This window comes from Monodelphis domestica, chromosome 5 (genome assembly GCF_027887165.1).
Source record: "Monodelphis domestica isolate mMonDom1 chromosome 5, mMonDom1.pri, whole genome shotgun sequence".
NCBI lineage: Eukaryota > Metazoa > Chordata > Mammalia > Didelphimorphia > Didelphidae > Monodelphis > Monodelphis domestica.
The window spans coordinates 292,204,691-292,227,260 of NC_077231.1; the positions used below are offsets into that span (position 1 = coordinate 292,204,691).

Sequence of the window (22,570 nt, forward strand, 5' to 3'; positions counted from 1 at the left end):
TCTGAATGTTTCAGAATCAGTCTCCTCAGAATGAGTCTCTCCAATCTGAATGTTTCAGAATGAATTCCCAGCTCTTTCCTGAGCTCTTGTTTTTAAGGGCAAAATCTTCTCTGTCACCTCCCCTAAGTCCTTACATCTACCAATCACTGTAGATGTTTCTAAAGGACTGCCTATTTTGAATTCACAGCTGAGTAGTTTTAATCTCTTTAGTAAGTCAGGAAAAAAATGCTGATGTGTCAACAAATTTCATTAGAAAAAACCTCTGAATAAGTTATCACCCTTTTAGGTTTAAGTAGTTTACAAGTTGCCCCACCTTTATAGGTACTTAGTATCCCATTGTATCAATTCTAAAACAGTCATGACTCAAAGAACTTCCTCTCCCTTCCATAAGCATGGATCAAAGTACTTCCATTGTTCTCAAGGAACTCTGTCCTAAAGCAGTCCCAAGTAGGGTGGAGTAGGGATATTCCCAAAGCAAGGAGCCGCCACACTCAAGTAGAGTTCTCACCATCTTCTAGGGAATTTTTTTAAGTAGAAGATTCCCCAATGGGGGAAACCCCTAACAATCATAAGTCTGAGAAATTTTGAGGTTTACAGGAGATCCCATAGAGGCCATCTGGTCCAACGCCTTCCTTTTATAAAAGAAGATGCTGAGGCTCATAGAAGGCAAGTAAGTTGTCCAAAGTCATGTAGGTAGTAAGTGATAGAGTTGAGATTTGAACCCAAAGAATGTTCCACTGTACTATGTGGGTACAAGAAACACAACTCCAACTAAAGTATTCTAAACCAAAATGTACCTTAAGAGAACTGCTTTTATTTCATCAAAGTAATAGACCCAAATTAAATTGGTTTTGGAGTCTAAGGGAGGCCAAGGAGGCATCCTCTTCATTGTAATGGAGATTTGTTTCCTCTGCCATTGGAAGTAATTGGAAGGAGATACACTATTGGCATTTATAATAATTTGGGACCACTGGGAAATCCTTTTCAACAGTTTTCACTGAGATTCTGTCCAGGACTGTGGTTTTCCCTTATGTCATCGTTTTCTTTAGCTCAATAAGCAGATCACTGATTTTGCTGCCAGCCAAGAAATTTGCCTTTTGTAAAAAATGCTGATGATGCATCTTTCTAAAGCTGAAAGTTTGTGTTCACTTCAGGTATACTAGTAAGTCCAACAAAAGGGAACAAGTTTTAATAGAGGGCTTTGCATGGGCCAGTTACTGACCTATCAAAGATTCTACTTTCTCCCCCTCTGACTCTCTGTAGTCAAAGTGTATCTGTCTATCAGTGCTTTGTTTTACCTATGATTAAGACCCCCCAAAAGCCTTTTAGATATTATGCATCTATTCTTTCTTCTTCCTCAAACTTAGGTAATACTAGGAAAATATTCTCAAACACAAGTGTAATTTTGTGCATATGTGCATATCTGTGTGTTTGTGTGTTTATTTCTAGTGTTCTAATCCTCATAGATTTAGGGCTGGAAGCCATCTTAAAGGACACCTAGTATAATTCCTCACCAGCATTTTGCATATGAGGAAATCAAATTATCCTCAAACAAGGATATAACCATGTTGTCTCCCTTATACAATTCCATAATCTCTAGTGCTCTATTGAGTCCAAGACTGAATATAAAAACCTCTCTTTGACCTACAAACCCTTCATAACATAGCTCCTTCCTCCCTTTTCAGTCTTCTTGGACCTTATTCCTATGTACACAATGGGACCCAGTACCACTGACTTCCTTGGTGTTTCACAAGAAACTTCCACCTTCTTACTTTAGCATTTTCACTGACAACTCTCCATGCCTGGAATCGTCTCTCTTCCATCAATACCTCCTGGTTTTACTGACTTCCTTCAAGTCTCATCTTCTGCAGAAAGCCTTCTACAGACCCTCTTAATGTTCTAAGATTATCTCTAATTCAGAGAGAGAGACAGACATATTGATAGATTATGTAGTTTCATGTTGCCTTCCTTATTAGACTGTTGAGCTATTATAGAGTGGACACTCATGTTTTCTTTTAGCTTTCTTTTTATCCCCAGTGCTTAACACATAGTAGGTACTTAATAAGTGCTTTTTGACATCATGTTAACTGAGTCCCAGAAAGATTCATTGATATTCCCAAGGTCATGAAAGAAGTAAGGAGTAGAGCTGGGATTTGAACGCAGTCCCCCTGACTCCAAATCCATCACTTTCTTTACTGAACCAGAATCTTTTCTGTATTGTGTGTTGTGCTGATTACCACTCCAGTGGTACCCTCAAGTTCTCATTGAAAGAAATTGAATAATCATTATGTGTCCTGAAAGATTTGAATTCTTTAGATGAATGGAGAAAGATCAATTTAGAAATGGTTGATGTATTGTCTTTCTTCCTCCCTTCTTCATGTTTACAAATGAAGATTCTGAAATCTAGTAGGTGAGAAAGGACTATGTAAACATATAAAATACTTCCCTGTTTTCTATCCAGTAGATTTGGGCTCTCTTTTTGAAATAGATTGCTAGAGTAGTATCACTGAGGACTCCACAAAAGAATGCTGGGTGAATTGGCTGCCAAAGCTGAATATAAACCATTATTTGCAAGCCCTGTGAGGTTGAACTGATATGCCGAAGGGGATGTTCTTGAGAAGAAAAATGCTTATTTACACAAACAGATTTTGATATGGAGGTTGCTACCCACTTTGAAAATATGCTCTGATTTCTGGGGAAAATATTTATTTTCCACTTCTAAGAAGAGATGTGAGCCTTTGACTTCCATGAGAGATTGATATGGAGGTTTGAGATATTGAATGGCTTTTTAATATGATGCAATCACTCTTCCTGTAACTTTTAATTTTTTTTCTTTGTTTAAAGTAAAGACATCTTAGAAAAAGCTTAGGAACTGCTATATTAAGAAGGCAGGGATAGAGAATGATACTTTTAATATCATTAAAATAGTCATTGATTTTTATAGGCAAAGAACAATGTACAGAGCACAGGCCTTGGGATCAGAAAGACATTAGTTCTAATCTTTCTTTAAATATTTCCTAGATGTGAGAACCTGAGTAAATCATGGATCTCTCTGTGCATCAATTTCCTCATCTGAAAAACTGTGGATAATAATTGTACCTTACTCGGCAGGGAAGCACTATATAAAATTTATCCATATAAATTCACCTTGAGGTGAGGAAAATCTTTCTGTTAAATACATGTTGGCAACTTATCTGGAATCTGTGGACTTAGGGAGTTGCCTGGAGTAACTAAAAGTGAAATGAATTATCCAATGTCACACAGCCAGCAAATGTCAGAAGCTGAAAATGAACCCAAGTTTTCCTGGCTGCTTCTCTAGCCGCTACACCAAGCTGCACCTGGCTAATTGCAGAGTTTTAGACTTGGACAGGACCTCTGAGAACATCTGATCCGCCTCATACATGAGAAGTATCCACTCTACAACAAATGTCCATCCACCTTTCACATAAAATTTCCAAATGAGAGGCAGAGGAAGTCTTACTTCTCTTGAGTCAAACTGTCTTACCTTTGGATAGTTCTTATTGTTGAGTATTTTATCCTGCTCTCTTCCTTGCTTCTTTCAGGCTTTCCATTGCTCTTAGATTATTCCCTCCAGTGCTCAACAGCTTCTACTTTACTGCTGTGAATTTATGAAATCTGCTTTTATATATTCTTGTAGATACTTGTTTATGTATCTTATTCCGACTTTGATGAATCCACAGTGTATCCAAGTAAGATTGAACATAAGGTGAGGATAATCAAAACAGCAGATTGTTCACATGAAACCTCCAACCTAGCAATGGAGCCAGAAGGGAAAAAGAAGTCTGCTTATTCTTTAAAATATATATCCACAACTACCACCACTATAGCACTTAGAGAACTGTTCAGATCTTTGAGCACTTGTCCATTCTGGAGTGGATGCTGGTGTGATGGGTTTGTTTCAACTTCATGTGTATTTATAATGTATGCATGTACAATCCATATGGACATCTGTTTGAATTTATATTACCATACATGTATACTTATTTTTATGTCTACACATATGCATGTGTTTATATATACATATGCACATTTATACATATATGGTGTCAGATTTTGAGGATCAATGTTTGATGCTAATATTTTCTACTTGACCACTTTTAGTGATTAACTGAATTCATGAAAAAGCTTTCAAGTTTTTGGTAATATAAATTATTCCTTTTGTCATTTATAATTCCTTCTTGTTTAGGTAACAGTTCTTCCTTTAGCCATAATTTTAAAAGGAATATCCTCCTCGGCTCGTTGTTTTCCTTTGCTTTGTCTCTCCTTGGTTGACATTTCCAGGACTTCTTTGTGTAATAAAAATGATAAGAAGCATTGAATTTAATTGCTCATTGAATGTTTAATAGAATTCACCTGTAAATCTTTTTGGTCCTGAGGTATTATTTTGTTTTGTTTTCCTTTGAGGATTCATGTATGGCATTCAAATTATTTTTAATATTAGGTTAAAGCACCTATGCTTTATTTTGTTCATCTAGATATTTCATCTTTTATAAGTACTTTTCTAGTTTCTCCAAGTTATTTTTGCTTTTAGCCACCTAATTAAGCAAATTAATTTCTTTTGTTTAAATCCTTGCCTTCCATCCTAGAATCAGTGTTATGTATTGGTTCTAAGACAGCAGAGTTGTAAGGGCTAGGCAATGGGAGTTAAGTGATTGCCCAGGATTACTTAGTAAGGCAGTGTCTGAGGTAAGATTTAAACCCAGGACTTCCAGTCTCTGAACCTGGCTCTCTCTACATTAAGCCACCTATTGGCCTCTAAAAGTAATTTCTAATAATTGCCTCTGTTTCTTCAAAATTTTTAACTCAGCTTTTTAACTTTTATATGAACAATTTGCCTTTCAACTCTTCCATTTAAAAAATCATATTGGCCTTTTGTTTATAGGCTGCATTTCCATTTTGAGCTTATTGTCGCATGCTGTGTAAGATGTAAGAAATTAAATCTCAGCCTAATTTCCATCAAGCTCTTTTTCCAGTTTTCCAAGCTGTTATTAACAAAAAGGAAGATTTTTCCCAAGTAATTGATGTTCTTGGGTTTATCAAATCAAGCCAACCCTTTTGATTTAATTCTGATTATTTTTATTTATATTATATCTAACACAGTTCTGAAAGCAAACTCTGAGTTATTCTTTAATTCAAAACATCAAAAATTAGATACTTCTGGTTTGGAATCTATGTAGCTGGTAATACTTTGGGAAATTTCATTTGCAGAATTCTTCTCCAGAGCCCCTGAGATTATTCTTATTCTCTTGACTTGAAAGTGGGTGACTTCTGATATCTATATCATACAAAAATCCAGCTCCTCTTCCTGTTATTTGTATTGAATCCTCATTCTACCATCCAGCAAGGATCAACATTTTAAAATTAATCTTTTACTCCTCTGTCATCCTGCTTCTTACTTCTCATTTCCAATTGGTCTCTCAGTCTTTTTGATTCTTAAAAAAATTATCTCTTCCTTCTGACCATTCTTTTTTCATCTCCACAGACACCACTCTAATTCAATTACTAAACTGCATCTATTTTAATGTTCAGCACAATTATTGACACATGGATAAATGAATTGAATATCTGGAAATCTTCATTAACCACCTGTTTTCCTTTCTATAGCAATGATCTGCTAAAGGGACAACACATTGTCTGCTCAGTGGATAGATCATTCTGGCCTGGAATTAGAAAGATCTAGCCTCTAATCTACCCTTATGCTTATTAATTGTACTGCTTCATTTTTTATTTGTAAAATGAGGACAATACTAGCCTATTTCTCAGGACTATTATGAGGAGAAAAGGAGATTATATTTTTAAAGCCCTTCTGAATTCTACAGATCATCATTACCCTCATCATCATCATCATCATTATCTAAAATAGGTTCATCAATAACAAGTCATATCAGCCTAAAAATGATTATGTTTTTTTTGCCAGAGTTACTTAGCTAGTAGCTTTTTCAGTGACACATTTACCTGATGACATATTTGAATCCAGTCTTTCAAGTTGCTCTTTGTTATAAGTTACATACTGCACATACACCATGTAGTGCTCCATTGTTTACTTTTTTAATTCTTCAGACATCATTGTGTTTAAATTCACTATTACAGAGCAACATTTGTAGATGATTTGTATTTAAAAGACAGACTCCAAGAAGTTGGTCACTAAATTAGATTCATGGTAAGATATGTTTGCCAAACATTTTAGCCGTGATCAAAGAGCATATCTAATATAGAGCCTAAGGAGGAAATGAATTCCTAGATGGTGAGATCTGGATGCCTCTGTTTCAAGATGTCATTCTATTGGTTAGATAAAGTCCAGAAATGGTGCAGTCTTTTGGAAGATGTTCATAACAGAAGGGAAAATATTGAACTTATCATACTGTTGATCAATTTAGAGGAAAATAATTTATAATGACTTGTGAATGATGCCATTAAAGAATGCATATGCATTCTTCATTTTCTTTCTTTATGTATTCCTTATTTATGAAGCACATGTCTTTTTTGTTACCAATTATTTTTATTGCTTATATAAAACATAATATATGTAACATAACAATCATATAGTATATGATTTGATATAAAAATAGAATAAATTTTAATAAATATGCTTATTCAAGAAAAACAAATTCTCACATTAGCTATATCCAAAAATCTGTCTCATTCTTCCTCCCTCCCACCTTTCCCCTCTCCCCCAAGAAGGCAGATAATATTATATGGGTTTTATATATGTATTATCACTTGATACATATTTTCTTGTTTGTCATGTTGTGAAACAAGATACATATTACTTACACTTGACAAAAATTAATGGAGGAAATAAAGTGAAGAATGGTATGTTTTAATATGCATATTTCTTCTATAGCAGAGTATATTCTTTTTCATCAAATGTCCATTGGAGGTGTCCTGGATCCTTGCCTTGTTGATAATAGTTATTCACAAATGATCAACATATAATATTGCTGTTATTGGACACAACATTCTCCTGGTTCTTGTAACCAGATATAAATAAATTGCTAATAAACATAAAAATTGAAAATTAATCACATACTCTATAGACCAAAACATATTAAAATATCAATAAACTGAAGGACTTAAGCAGAAGACACAAATTTAAAAGGAAATAATAATAAAATTATAAATAATGAGTAGATTGCGAATGGGAAAAGTTACTTGAAAGGAAGATAATAATGGAACAAGTACCAACAAGTTTTGATGTAGATCAGAAACCAGAAAAATAATATCCCTAAAATACAAATCTGGGAAAAAATGAAGAACTAATGACTGAATATTTGATGAACAATTAGTATGAAGAGAAAAATTTTAAAAGTTAGAGAAGCAATAGGGTAATTAGAAATTGGATATACTTTAAAAGTGATTAAATGGATGTAATACTGGATCTGGAATTAGCAAGATTCATAAAATTTTAGCCAGAGGAAAATCAAGTTAACAAAATTAAAAATAACTACATAAAATCACAATAAACCCAAAAGAAATAAAAATAATTACTTTATAGTAATTTACCAACAAAACTGATAATTCAAAGAAATAGAGGATCATCAACAAAAATATAAATTCCTAAATGTACAGAATTTCAAATATAGATTTCAAATGAGGTTAGGACCTTAAAAGGATATTGAAATTATTCTAAAGGAAAATTTAAAAACTTGGACTATATGGATTTTCAGAAGAAATATCAAATTTTTAAAGAACAATTGATATTAATACTAAACACACTATTCTCCAAAACTAAGAGAGAAACTATTCTAGCAAATTCCTTTTATGAGACAAATATAGTTCTTATCCAAATACTATGTAGGTATAAAGAAGGAAAGAAAATCATTGACTAATTTTCATCATTATCTATTAAAGATGTCGACAAACTTCTGGCTAAAAGATTATAGTAATTTGTTTCCAAAGTCATTTAGTATGATCATTTTATTTATACAATGAAGGCAAGAATAGCAATATTAAGTAAATAATTGCTATTATTTACTGTATTTAAAATAAAAGCTTCTAAAACCACAAGTATTCAGGCTCTTTTAAAAAATAAGGTAGAGATCTAAAAACAAAAGGTAACAGTGCAGCAAGAAACTTTCCCAATAATTAACAAATTTGCAGCAAAACAGAATGCCCTCTTTCCCCACTATTCTTTGCATTGTTCTAGAAATGTTAGCAATACTAATAAGATATGATAATAACATTGAAAACATTATGATAAACAAAGAGGAAACAAAATCTTCTGATGCCATGATGATTTGATTAGAGATTCTGGGAAATGTTAAAAAAAAATTGAGACAATAGTTTTAGTAAAGTTTTAGGCTATCAAATAACCCCATTGAGATCAAAAACATTTCTATATAGAAAGAAAAATGAAACAGGGAATAATTGAAAGGGAAGCCTCCTTTAATATAACTCACAAATGTACAAAATAAATGGGAGCCAATTTATGAAAGCATATTCACTACCAATGTATTTAAAATTATAAAATTCTCCATTAATAAAGAACAACATAAAATACTAGAGGGACATTCAGTGCTCATATCAGCCCAAATGAATGATAAAAATGGAAATATGTCTAAAGTTAATTTGTAGTTTTAGTATACCAATTACACCAACAGACCACCAAAGGGATTTGAAGAGCGAGGCAAAATAATAGCAAAATTCATTCAGAAGGTCACAAGATGCAGACTATCAAGGCAAGGGAAATCATGAAAAAGGCCAGAATAAAGAGGATAGCACTTGTAGACGTCAAGCTATATTTTAAAGCAGTATTCATCAAAACCATTTATTAATAGTTAATTTTAAAGTACATCATTGAAATAGATTCAACAAGGAAGAATAAGAAATAATTAAATTCAATAATTCAGTACTTGACAATTCCTGAAACATAAATTACCTAGGAAAGAACTACCTATTTGACAAGAATTACTTGGGCAATTGAAAGGGGTCTGAAAGAAATTATGTATAGACTAATATCTTGCACCATATTCTATGACATAAATTCAAAATGGATATGTGACATGGATATTAAAGATTATGCTTCAAAAAAATTAAAAGAGTAGATCATATGCTAATCTCAGCTAATGGTAGGAATGGATTCCTAATGAAAAACAGGGTAGAGTCAATTATAAATGATAGAAAAGTTACCATTTAAGTTACATTAAATTGAAAAAATATCTGCATGAAGACAAATTCAACAAGAATAAGAAAGGAAACAATCACTTTGAATAAAGATTTCAACATTTTTGACAAGCATATGACATTCAAGATATATAACTAACTAGCAAAAATGTATGGATCCAGTGTCCATTCCTAATAAAGTGGTCAAAAAATGTAAAGTTCTCAAATAAAGAATTGTAAATGATTAACAACTGTAAGAAAGAATTATTTGTATTAATAATAAGAGAAATTCAAATCAAAATAATTCTAATGTTTCATGTAGCCTAGAGACAATTAGCAAAGATGAAAAAGTGGGAATAGTTGGTGTTAGGAGCAGATACAGAAAGAACTTAGAAATATATTCTGAGGTGGGTGGGAGCTGTGAATTAATCAAACCATTTGGGAATTCAATTTATGGAGAAAGTGACTAAAAATGTCCATCTCCTTTGATTTTTTTAGAGGGAGTTGGACGTGGGGGGACAAGAACTAGAAACAAAACATTATCTCTAAATTGGTGAATGGTTTAACAAAATGTGGCAAATGAATCCAATGGAATGTAACTCTGCTATAAGAAATGTGAACATTATCAATGCAAAGAATCGTGGAAGAATTATATGGATTGGCACAAAGTGAAGCCATCAAAACCAAGAAAACAATAGACACAATGACTGTTGTGATAGGAATAGAACATCCACCAGGATAAATAAATCAAGCTTAATGACAAGAAATTATAATAATCAAGTCATGGTTGGCTCTGAAGGAGAGATTTGAGAAGATATCTCTCTCTACTCCTTGGCAGTGAACAGGGGCTATAGAAGAGTGCCCAGAACAGAATTTCTCAAACTGTTCTTCAGCTCTACTATTTTTACTTCTTTTCTTCTTTTGTCTTGTTATGAGTGTGTTTTCCTAGAATGCTTAGAATCACCATTCCTGATTTTAGGTGCCCACTTAAGAGTTTTGGAGTCTGCTTCCTACCATGCATGATTTGTATTTGAGATGATGAGGAGTCCCATGGTTGGATGTGGAGACAGGGGAGATAAGGATTATGTTCTGCTACAAATCTTGTCAGGACTATTTTGAAACTCTACCTGAGATGCAAGTGGAATAGGCATGGCTTGCTCACTCCAATGGTGTGCTCAAGTTGCTCAAGTCATTTAAAGAGAGCTGATAATTAAATTCTCAGAATAAGCAGTTACATCTCAGAAACTGGCAAATAATACAAAATAGGGTTTGATTTACTGTTTTACTGATTGCCTAGACTTGTGAAAGTTATGGATGAAATACTAATAATGCACATTAACCATAAAAATGTGTTGTGCACATTTATTTCCAGAAAGCCAGTTGTTAATCATTTTCCAGCACACCACTGACATTCAACTACCCCAGCTTCTAAGTATTTATGAAGATATGTAATATAAAGCACATTCCTGGGAAAAAACAATCTGGATTTGTATTGTATCTTTTTTCCTGATGTTTACACAAAAGACTGATCATCAGAATTTCTCCCAAGTTTTAGTGACTACTGACTAGCTTCAATTTCCATGGAACCAATTAATATCAGTTAGCTTTTATAAATGAATATTTTCTTTGAAGATATGGCAAGAAAAGAAGTACAATCGTTTCTCCTTAATAGCTTGGTGGTACATTCAGCCATTTGCCACCTAGGCCTCTGGGGAGAGTGGACTTATACTTACCACTGTTTCTATAGAGTCTTACCAAGGTCTCATATACATGAGATATCTCTGCTAGACAAGTTCTTGCTTCACCTCCTGTTGGGTTGGATCTAGAAGGCCACTCATTACTCGCTTCTCTTGGAACCAATAATAGCTATAAAACCTAGCATGAATTAGAGAACTAAACTCCTCCAATACTAGAGATTTCTGTTTCAGGACACTTGAATGGCTCATTCTCTTGATCTCTTAAAGATCACAAGGTCATAGCCTCCAACCTCTTTCACTTGAAAGAACCCCCCCCAAAAAAAATAAGGAAGGAAGGAAGGAAGGAAGGAAGGAAGGAAGGAAGGAAGGAAGGAAGGAAGGAAGGAAGGAAGGAAGGAAGGAAGGAAGGAAGGAAGGAAGGAAAGAAGAGACTACTGAAAATGCAGTCATTCCGTTTTAAACATCCATTAAGCCATTAACACTTCTGGTTCTCCTGACAAAAGGAGTACTCTTCACTATATCAAAATGCAAGACCTTAACTCTTGAATAACACATGCATAGAGGAAGGACCCATGTTATCAACCTAGAAATAGAAATAGAAATTCAAAGTATGTTTCATTACATGACTCTCAGCATACTTTTATTTTAAGGAATGACTCTGTAAGAGGGAGTCTATAAGGAAGGAGAGGAGAAATAATTGTTGATATCAAAATAAGCTATGTCAATAAGCATTCATCTTGTTTAATTGCATGCATGTCGATCCACTATGGAGACTTTTCAAATATTATTTTTGCTCTACCTTTCCTTGCTCTATGGATTCTACAACCAAATCTCTGGGTTTTCTCCATCATACCACAATAGCCATTTCACACTAGACTTTGATCTACTCCTGTGGTTCCTTCCTTTGACTGGTCATATCCTTCTAGTCTTCATTTTCTCTGAGCTCCATATCTCAATCATACTCCCCTCAGAACTGGGAATCTCTTCTTTCTTGAGCATGTATCCCCAGTACTTACTTCAGAGCCTGCTAAGTGCTTAATAAATGTTTCTTTATTTGATGAGACTTGACTTGACACTCAATCACCAGCCTGCCTCATTTTCCAGATATCTCTTTAATGTCATTGAATTTTTAAAAATCACATGGTATTTAGAGACTAAACTTAAAGTTAGCAGCCATTGGAACAGTTATAGAAAATATTTTAAAATCATAAATTAAGTAAAAGGATTACTTTATGAACCATATATGGATGTTAGCCTTGTGTATTAAGAATTATTTGGCAATTTGTTCCTAGTCACATTCTCTTATTAACTTCTTACCTTGAATGTAAGGAAGCATACTAGTTCCATGTTTGGCTAATAAAGAATAGCTGTGAAAATATATTGAATCTTGTGCTTTAAAGGAGGATAGTAAAGACCACATAGCAAGAAAAAAGCTGGAGGCCTATTAATCATGAGGAATAACATAATGAATATAGAAAAGATCCATTTCTTTTTCCTTTGAAAAAGAGAGTCCACTGTGTTATAATAGAGTCTCCCAAGGTTTATGGTTATAAAGAAATCTGATGAGAAATTGAGAAATGTAAGGGGATTCATTTAAATGCAATAAAAATGAAGGTTGACAGTTAAAAGACATATTGTGAAGTTGGCAAAAGAAAAATAAGGGAAATGTATCCAGTTTAATGCCCTAGAAAAAGAAAAATCAGACTGAAAAATCTTTGATAGATTTAATCTTGGCTAGAGACTAGGTGTTTTTCTACAAAACCAGATGAGACAAGCTGTTTTATATTTGTTTCATTTTTAGAGGGAGGAGGTTATTAGGAAATTATTAAAATGCTATGAAAATACAACCTTTGGAGAAAAAGTATTTAACAATGCTTTTAAAAATGTAGCCAATGTATTCAACTACATGAAGTAACTATGTCTCATTTTATAGTTGAAAAATCTCTTCAGACTGAATCTTTAGTTTGTTAAAAGGTTTTCTGTTAACTATGAGTCAAGATTTGAAGGGAAGGTAGTTTAGGAATGCTGGATGCTGCTAGAAAGAACTCTGAGAATTTAATGAATCACAAGTATCCCTTTTGAAATAACTGTTCAAGCAAGAATGCATTTGACAGATTTTATTTTTCATTAGAAACTTCATAAGGAGTGAATGAAATCATTAAATAGGGATTGAGGAGCAACTAAGTGACTCAAGGGATTGAGAGTCAGATCTAGTGGCAGGAGGTTATGGGTCCAAATCTGGCCTCACTCACTTCCTAGCTGTGTGACTCTGGGCAAGTCACTTAATCCCAGTTATCCAGACCTTACCGCTCTTTTGCCTTGGAACAAATATTTAGTATTGATTCCAAGATGGAAGGTAAGGGTTTTACAATTGTAAAAAGGCATTGAGATGTATTCTGAGATGAGTGAGATTTTGTGAAAAGAAACCTATAATAATAAAAATAATAGCATTTTTATCAGAAAACATAAATTACAATAGAATCCTACAGTCAGGGTTTGATTTTAAAAATAGATGATGAATAGAGCAATTATTAGGCACTTACTATATACCAGGAACTGTGCTAAGTAAGTACTTGGGATAGAAATACAAGTAAAGAAGATAATCTTTCCTTTCAATGAGCTTCCATGAACACATAAAGGGTAACTAGAAGGGAAACGGGAAGAAATAATTCAGATACTCCCTAGCCTTTTTTCAGTTTTATTTAATGTGATGCCTTCCTCAGTTCGAATGTTGGTTGCCTGAGTGCAAGAAGCACCTTTGATTTTGCTTGAATTTGCATTCCCAGAATTTAGCACAGTGCCTGGCACACCATAAGAATCGATAAAAAGTTTCATTTATATCTCAGTGAAGTAGAATCCATTTAAATGTTAGGAATGTCATTCAGTGAGCTAACAATCTATGCTTTTGTGTCACCTGTAAATTGAGAACTATTTGGATTTCAGACCCACATCCTCAAGATGGATAATTACTAGACAGTTCTCAGATTTGCCTCCAAGAGAAATACCATCCCATCACCTTTGCCAATTGTTGCCCCAAATTCCTTTATTTATCTCTCCTTTAATACCATTACATAAACTCCCTACTTCTCTCTGCTCTTGGCTACTTAAGGGCAGATGTCAGTCACTTGAGGAGGGCTAAATCTTACTGAGCCAGATATCTTTAGTTGTTATGCAAAGGTGTGTTTTCAGGTTAATTCAAAAGAATAACTAGGCATAAGGAGGATATAAATAGTCAAATTAAATATATTTATATGCGTATGCTGTGGATCTTACTGAAAAGTGTCATGATTTGACAAACATGGCAATGATGCATTTATTCCATTTGGGGATTTCATGGAGCAGATTTCATGTTCTTCCATTTTATTTTTTAGCTGTGGTAGCCATTAAAAATAAGTATCATTAGGGCAACTGGGTGGCTCAGTGGATTGAGAGTCAGGCCTATAGATGGGAGGTCCTGGGTTAAAATTTGGTTTCAGACATTTCCCAGCTGTGTGACCCTGGGCAAGTCACTTAACCCCCATTGCCTAGCCCTTACTACTCTTTTGCCTTGGAGCCAATACACAGTAATGACTCCAAGACAAAAGGTAAGGGTTAAATTAAAAAAAAAAAAACAAGTATCAGAGTCAAAAGAACTTGGCTTACCTGTAACTTGGAAATAAATAAATATATGCATCAGTGTGTGTGTGCTTTTTCAAGTTGTAGAGGTGTTAAATACAATATTTTGATATAAACTAATCTTGAGCTTCTCTCCCCTAGAAAATCAAAAGAAAAATTGTCACTTTGCTGAAATCCAGATTTTACTCTGTCTACAAACCTATTCTTTGCCATCTTATGGTTTTTTACTTTGTTTTGTCTCCTCAGTTATTACCTATTTCCACTGAACCATACTGAGCATTTTCATTCATTTACCTTTTCGAACAGATACTTTAATAAATATTAATCTTGATTTGGTAAAGGGCTTGTTGGCAAGATTTTTCCATAAAACCATAGAGTTAAAGCTTTAGAGTACGACATTTTTCCATATAAAACTTACCATTTTTAATAGTCACCATAGTGAACACTCATAACATCCAAGTTGAATGGAATGAAAAGCTTTAAAAACATACAGAATTAGCAGAAAATAGTAAAAGCATATGGAGGAAAGATGTGGCATCCTTCATTCTAGCTGAGCTGTCGCTGCTGTGTTTATCCTGGTGAACCCTATCGAGGGGGAATTTCTATCTCCATATTTTGATACAAGTACAAAAACAATTTATTTTACCCAGCTGTACTATGGAGTGTAGGCTATTCCATGTAAAAGATTAATGATACAATATCAATATGTCCAGATTTGTTTTTATCTGATCCTCATTGAAAAACATTAGAATGAGATCATATAATATAATAACAATATAACTATCACTTATGTAGCACTTAAACATTTACAAAGAACTTTACAAATAGTAGCTCATTGAATCCTCACAACAATCCTGAGTGGTAGATGCTGTTATTATCCATATTTTACAAATGAGAAAACTGAGGCAGGCATAGATTAAATGAATTACCCAGGTGCATACAACTATCTCAGGCAGGATTCTAATGTAAAACTTCCAAATTCTGATCCCAACACCATTTAGATCGTCACCGACATGTCTAATTATGACAATAAAAAACCCAAAAAATAATTAATTTGAACTCAAAAAGCTCTGTTCTTTTCCCAGTTCATCAGCATATTATAAATGTTTGCCTTTATGCCTTAGCATGCCAACAATCCAAGCTTAAATGAGGAATATGGGGAGCTGGTCCTTTAAGGCTATCTAATAGCAAATTTAGTTCTGTCTTTTTAGATAATAATAATAGCAATTAATATTTATGTAGTGCTTACTCTGTGCCAGGCAGGCATTGTGCTAAGTGCTTGAAAATCATCTCATTTGATCCTTACATCTGAATGTCCTCATTTTGTCAGGTAGACCATTGGTATTAGGATGCTTCCTTTGGGAAAGCCCCAAAGTATCAACCAGAGGGACATAAGTTTTCAAGTAAGCCTTCTACAAAACAAAAGGGAGGACAAGCAGCTAGGCCAATAGAAGTCTCATTTGTCTCCCAGTTTAGAGACATTCTCCAAAACAACAAAAAAAGTTTTTTTCAGACTAGGTTGGAAACCAAACTCCTAAACTAGCAGCAAATACCAGGCTGTCTTCTGTTGTATCAGGCCTGTGATAAGATATTCCTTTCCTTAAAAAAGTTATTTTTTAATAAAAATTTCATCTCATCTTTGTCAGAATCACTTTTCTATTAAGTAAAATGATGCATTTCTTGAACTTGATTTGTTAGAATAAATGTGGTGTTTCTCTCTTTGCCAAAAGTTTGTCAGAGGTATATTTCTAAAGCCTTTCTGCTGTTCCCTAGAAGAGGTTATGGATCTGAGATCCTCAAGGCCCTGACTGGGTCTACTTACAAATGCACTAGAAAAGAAGAACTCAGACTCAGTTTACCCAAGCCATAGACAAATGTCTTGTATGATTTACTTCTATTAAAATATGTTTGGCTTGTGGGATGTTCTATGTAAAAGAATAATGACATAGTACAGTGATGGTGAACCTTTTAGAGACTAAGTGCCAAAACTGCAACCCTCATGCTGCATGTGAGCCCTCTGCCTTACCCCAGACAGAGGAGGGAGGAAATACTCCCATTGGGCTTCTGGGCAGAGGGGTGGGTAATAACAGAACTGTCCTCACATGCACATGGAGAAGGAGAGAGGAACTGTCCCCTCTGGCATGCATGACAGAGGTTTACCAACACATAGTATTATCTGGTAATACTTAGGAAATTTAAAGCATTGAACTAATACTAAGAATATAATGGAAAAACAACCCTTCTTTAAGGATTTTATGGTCTAATTGAATGTAGAAATAACTAGATATTACTAAGTCCAAAATTAGCTCAAGCCCCAATTCCTAAGAGCTACTTTTCTACCTTGCTCCAGCAATCTCGCCCTGGCAATGCTTTAGTTCTGCAGTCATCTCCAATTGGTGATATTTTTCCTTGATACCTTAAGGAATGACCTATACCAACCAAATTCACTTCTAACCAGGTTCTGCTCAAAGTGTCCAAAGCAGTTTTCTATGTAGACCTAACAGAGGTATCCCTGTTGTCATTCAGTCATTTCAGTAGTGTCCAATTATTTATTGCTTCATTTGGAGTTTTTTGGATATAGATACTGAAATATTTGCTATTTCCTTCTCCAACTCATTTTATATATGTAGAAACTGAGGTAAAAAGAGGTAAGTGGCTTGCCCAGAGTCACACATCTACTGTGTTTGAAGCAAGATTTGAACTGAGGAAGATGAGTCTTCCTGACTCCACATCTAGAGTTCTATCCTCTACCCCACTTAGCTGCCTCTAGAGGCAACTCCTTTTAATGATTTGTCTTCCTTCCCCACATAAGCTCCTTGAGGCAGATATGGTCCTTCTTTTCACTTGTTTTCCCAGTGTTTAGAAAAGGACCTGACACATCGTTAAAAGTTTAATAAATTATTTAATCACAGTATAAGTAAATAATCTATAATAACTATCAGATAAATTATTAAATTAGATAGGTATTGGATTAATAAATTATGTAATCTAGATTATAGAGCTCTGGTTCTGGATTCAAAAAGACCTAACTTGAACCCTGACCTCAAACACTTCCTAGCTGTGTGACTCTGGGTAAGTCAATTAATCTATGTCAGCCTCAGTTTCCTCAGCTATAATGGGAATTATCATAGCACTTATCTTCCAGGGTTGTTGTGAGGATGAAATGAGATAACTATAAACTACTTAGCACAGTACCTGGCACAGAATAAGCACCATACAAATGTTAGTTGTTATTATTATTTGTGTTATTATTGCAGTCAGACAGAACTAGCTACTTAAAATGGTTAGCCCCTCACATTCCTCATTTAAGCTTGGCTTATGCCATTATTGCCATACTTAGGCAAAAAGGCATTAAGATCGATAGAATGTGCACTAGAAGCTTTGTCTTCACTAAAACATAGATCTCTCATTTGAAAATGAAAAGGACTTCATGTGGTCCAACCCCCTTATTTTACAGATGAGGAAACTGAGACCCTGGAAGATGAAGCAAATTACCAAAGAACTGAACCTAGGGACTCTGACTCTAGAGAGCTTTTCCAACAGAAGGCTGAAATTAACCTTTTAAATTCATCCCACTTCGATTCATATCCAACACAACAAAAACCAAATAGGAAGTTAAATGTCTTTTCAAGTGGGAATGAGTCCTCTCTGGATACATCTTGTAGGCTAATGAAGTCATTGTATCCCTGGTGTCAGAGCTTGAGCCTGCCTGTCCTAGGTCTTGACTCTACTCCCACTTCAAGATATTTGGATGATTTGTTTTCCATCCTTGAACACTTTTTTCTCTTCTTTTTATATTTGCATACCAGACTCAATTTTATGTCATTTTCCTTGAAAATATTTAGAAACCAGCAACATCTGCCTAGTTGTTTCAGTTTCCCACCTCTTATTCAACACCAGAAGTGACCTTGGCTGCCAGAATATGCAAAACTCTGCATTCTTAGACCCCTACCTCTCAGGGAGGAGGGAATTGTGTTTAATAAGCTCATGACTTTCATCTTGACTTCCTCAGTGAAAAATAAACCATCTTCCCCATTGTCACTTCATTTCATAGTACATCCCTTTGCAAATATGTAATAATATATAATTGCATTGTAATATACAATAATACAATTTATCTTTCCATGGAAACAGTGAGAGTGGAGTTTAAATTCCAGGCTATGCCACTTCTTATCTTGTGAGACCTTGGGAAAATCATTTAAAATCTATGTTGCTGTGTATCAATTAGAGGACTTCACAATTCCCTTTTAACTTGAAATCTATGATTCTAGAGCCTAAGAACCATGAGAGTAGGGGCCCTGTCTCCTATCTTAATTTTGCATATCATCCAGAGCCCATCTGGGTGTTATTGCTCACAGCAAGCCTTAATTAGGAATAATCTGAATTGACTCCAACACCTGGATCCTTTCTGTAGCTAAAGGAATGAGAGATCTGATATTCTGGCATTCCAAGGTGATTTCAAGAGACCTTTGCCTTTTTTCATTGTTTTTAAAATCAACTAACTGTCTTAAGAGACCCAGCAATGCTTCTTTTTTAGCTTATTAAGAAGAAAGGCCATTCACAGAGTGGTGAGTGTGTGTGTATCTTTAAACCATCAGATTCCAAACTACAAATGTTTACAAATGAATTAAGAGATGCCAAAGGTTGCTTCTTTCTCAAAGGACCAAGCAATGTTTAATTCTTATTATATTGGGAAGGAAGTCCCTGAACAGAGTGGGAGTGTGTATGTGGGTGTGGGTGTACACACATGTTTCAAAATAAAGAGACCTAAATTTGCTTCTCTGGTGCCTCCTAAAGATTTAATTTCTAGCACAGTTGTAGATGAAAAATGTTTGGGTACAGATCATTTGTTTGCATGTATCACAATGTTCTAATTAAACATCTGGCCCTCCTAACAAATAGGCTCTGTCTTCATTTCTGCTCTGAATTCTTCCTCTCTACAATGCTCTAGGAGTGGCCAAAGTGCCTTCTATTGGCTTCATTGCTTTTTTTTTCTTTGTTGCCTATCAAGTAACCCATACATATTATCTCCTGACTCTCCTGTATCTGGGATGCTCTCCCCCTTCACCTCTGATTCCTGGCTTCCTTTAAGATGCAGCTAAAATCTAATCTTCATTAGAGGGGCTGTCCACTGCCCCACATCTATTGCTAGGGCTACCCCTCTCAGATTGCTTTCTGTTTACTCCATATATTTCTTGTAAGTATTTAATTCTTTGTATGTTTTTCCCTCAATTCGAATAGAAGTTCCTTGAAAACAAGAACCATGTTTTTACCTTTGTATCTTCGGTACTTAGCACAATGCCTGGCACATATGAATTGCTTAATGAATGTTCACTGACTAATGATAAATGACTCGATTTAATAGCATGCCTTCATGAACTGATTTATTCAGGAACAAGGGATTATTGAATTAATGTTGTTTTGAGTAATAAGCCTTGGTTCTCTTTTAACTTTTCCCATACTGTACAATAGAAATCAGATGACAGAAGTTCAGACCTGAACTCTGATACCTTCTCTTTGTTTGGTCTTGAAATTGTCACTTCAAGGGTCAACTAAGTAGTTCAGTAGATAGAGGATCAGGCTTGAGACAGGAGATTCTGGGTTCAAATTTGACCTCAGACACTTCCTAGCTGTGTGATCCTGAGCAAGTCACTTAATCGCAGTTGCCCATCACTACCACTCTTCTGCCTTGGAACCAATAGTATCATAGAAGGTAAAGAGTTTGTTCTTAATATCACTTCAATTATTCTTAAACTCATAGATTTGGCAGATAAAAAGGAGCTTAGAGGCTACCTAATAAGCAGGAAGAACCCTTGTAAATCATCTGATCCAGCCATCTCATTTTACAGTTGAAGAAATTGAGGCTTAGATCAGTGACTTGCCCAAGGAAAAAATCAACCCAGGATTTTAACCCACTTCCTCTGACTTCATATTCAATACTTCTGGCATTTAATAGCTAGGTGATCATGGGTAATAATTGTTAATCTGGGATTAGAACCAATTTTCATACTTGGTCAAATTCCTTACTCTTTAGTTTTTTCTTCACTGTGAAATAAGGTGGTTGAATTTTGATGCTCTCTGGGGGTCCGATCTAATTCCAAATGGCTATGATTCTCTTGTAAAATATCTCCCTGTTTTGCTGTAAATTATCTAAGGTGAAATGTGATGAAACTGCAATAGAAAGAGAATTTTCTTTGCAGTTTATTTATGGATTTTCATAACATGAGAATCCTATCGTTACTGCTCTAGTAAAACGATGCACAGACTGACTGGGAGAGGAAGTTAAAGCAGGTCTGTAGGAGATCAGAGACATCAATAGCAGAAGCATGCATCTTTGGAAAAGTGTGTGAGACCCCAGATCCAAAATAGGGTTGGGGGGCAATAGTGACAGTTACAGCCTAACAGACTGATTGTAAAGATGGAATACAAATTTTGTCCTTATGTAGTATGAAATAACTTGGTATACAAAGCTGAACCAAACCCAAAGATTTGTTTACACAATATTTATTTCCAAATCTAAGACCTAATAGAAAAAAAATAATCAGTTCTAGCTCCAAATATCCTCAGATGGTCAAAAAACAGTCTTAACCCTCTTCTTTTTTTCCATTTTGGAAATGGTCAACAATTTAGTTTCTCCTCCTTCTAATCTCTCCCTCCTAATGTAAGGATGAAGATATTGAGAATTGAAAAAGGTGTTTGAGTCACCTAATCCAAGTTCTTTAAATTCAATAAACATTGCTTAAGCACTACTGTGTGCCAGATACTATGTTGGTACAATGTTATAAAAATGAAGATGAAAAAAGTCACCATTTTCAAAGAGTTTGTAAAGTGCTGTGGATGGGGTGGGAGGAGTCTGGAAGCAGCATCTATAATGTGCACACACACAGGTGTGCAATACACATAAACAAATACATATAAATATATGTAGGTAAATTAAAATAATCTCAGAAATGGACTTCTTAGCCTTTTCTATGCCATGGACACCATTGACATAACCTGGTAAATCCTATCCTCAAAATAATGTTTTAAATGCATAAAATTACAAAGGAAATTAAGGATCTTTTAATACAGTTAATCTGATAATCAAGTTCATTGACTTGGAGTAAGAGAAAAACAAAACCCTGAAAAAATAAGGCCAGAGTAACAGGGCTGGGGAGAATCATTGAAAAAAATGAGAGTTTGGGAAGTTTTCATCACCTTGCATATTCCAGAGCCCCTAAAATGTTTATCAAGATGAATTTAATAAAAGTTTTGTTAAATTAATAGTAAACAAACAAAGGAATAGACAAATGAAAGAACCAAATGAGCAGACAATGAAAAATTACAAGTGAAGAGACAAAATAAAAATATGAACAAGTGAGCAAACAAACATAACTAATGATTAAAAGGTCCCCCAAACTCCCTAATGCCTATATACTCTTGCCTAGGATCCATCTTCTAACCAAATTATATTTTTCAGTTGGCAAATGAATGGTGTACTGGTTGGCATTGCCTTATGTCTAAAATCAGGTGACATGGGACCCTATTGTCCAAATCTTTGATCAGAACTCACCAAGGCCAGAGAACATACAGTACGTGTTTACTGAACATTATACTCCTTGCCAGAAATAGCTCCTTGTTCTATTTTGCACCGCTATGGAGACTAAAGCATAGCTTTTAAACTTGACCCTCCTGTAGATTGATTTAGGGAAAGCAAGAGAAACCTCTCTGAGGCCATATGAAAAAGGGTTTTTAGGGTGGGAGGGGAACATAATTTTATATGAAAGTTTTCCCAAGGCCCCTAGGCAAGTTGTGGTCCTGTGCAGAGAAGAACAAGGAAAAAAGATGGGAACATCGTTGCTGAATTTAGCAGCAATTTGCATTTTGTCGGTGATTCTGAAGTGTTTCAGTTTTCATATCCTTTCTATAGGTGGCCTAATGTTCTACAATATAAGAAGGAAGTTTACTTGGGGGGATATTTGAACTTCAAAAGGAATCATTTAGCTCTTCTCTTCTCACTACAAACCACCTGAGTCCATAATCTTAACTTCATTTTTTTTGAAGTTCGATATTATAAATTTTTTCCAAGTTTTTTACTAATCCATTTCTTTCCCTGCCCCCCTTCCAACTCATCAAATTAAAAACACAAAAGAAAC

The 22,570-nt window shown here is 34.7% G+C and overlaps 1 protein-coding gene across 1 annotated transcript in view; it reads left to right on the forward strand.

The window, feature by feature from the left end:
- The window catches only part of KCNH8 (potassium voltage-gated channel subfamily H member 8), a 406,798-nt gene that overhangs the window by 152,453 nt on the left and 231,775 nt on the right, over positions 1 to 22,570 (forward strand). The gene's annotated exons all lie outside the window — the stretch shown is intronic.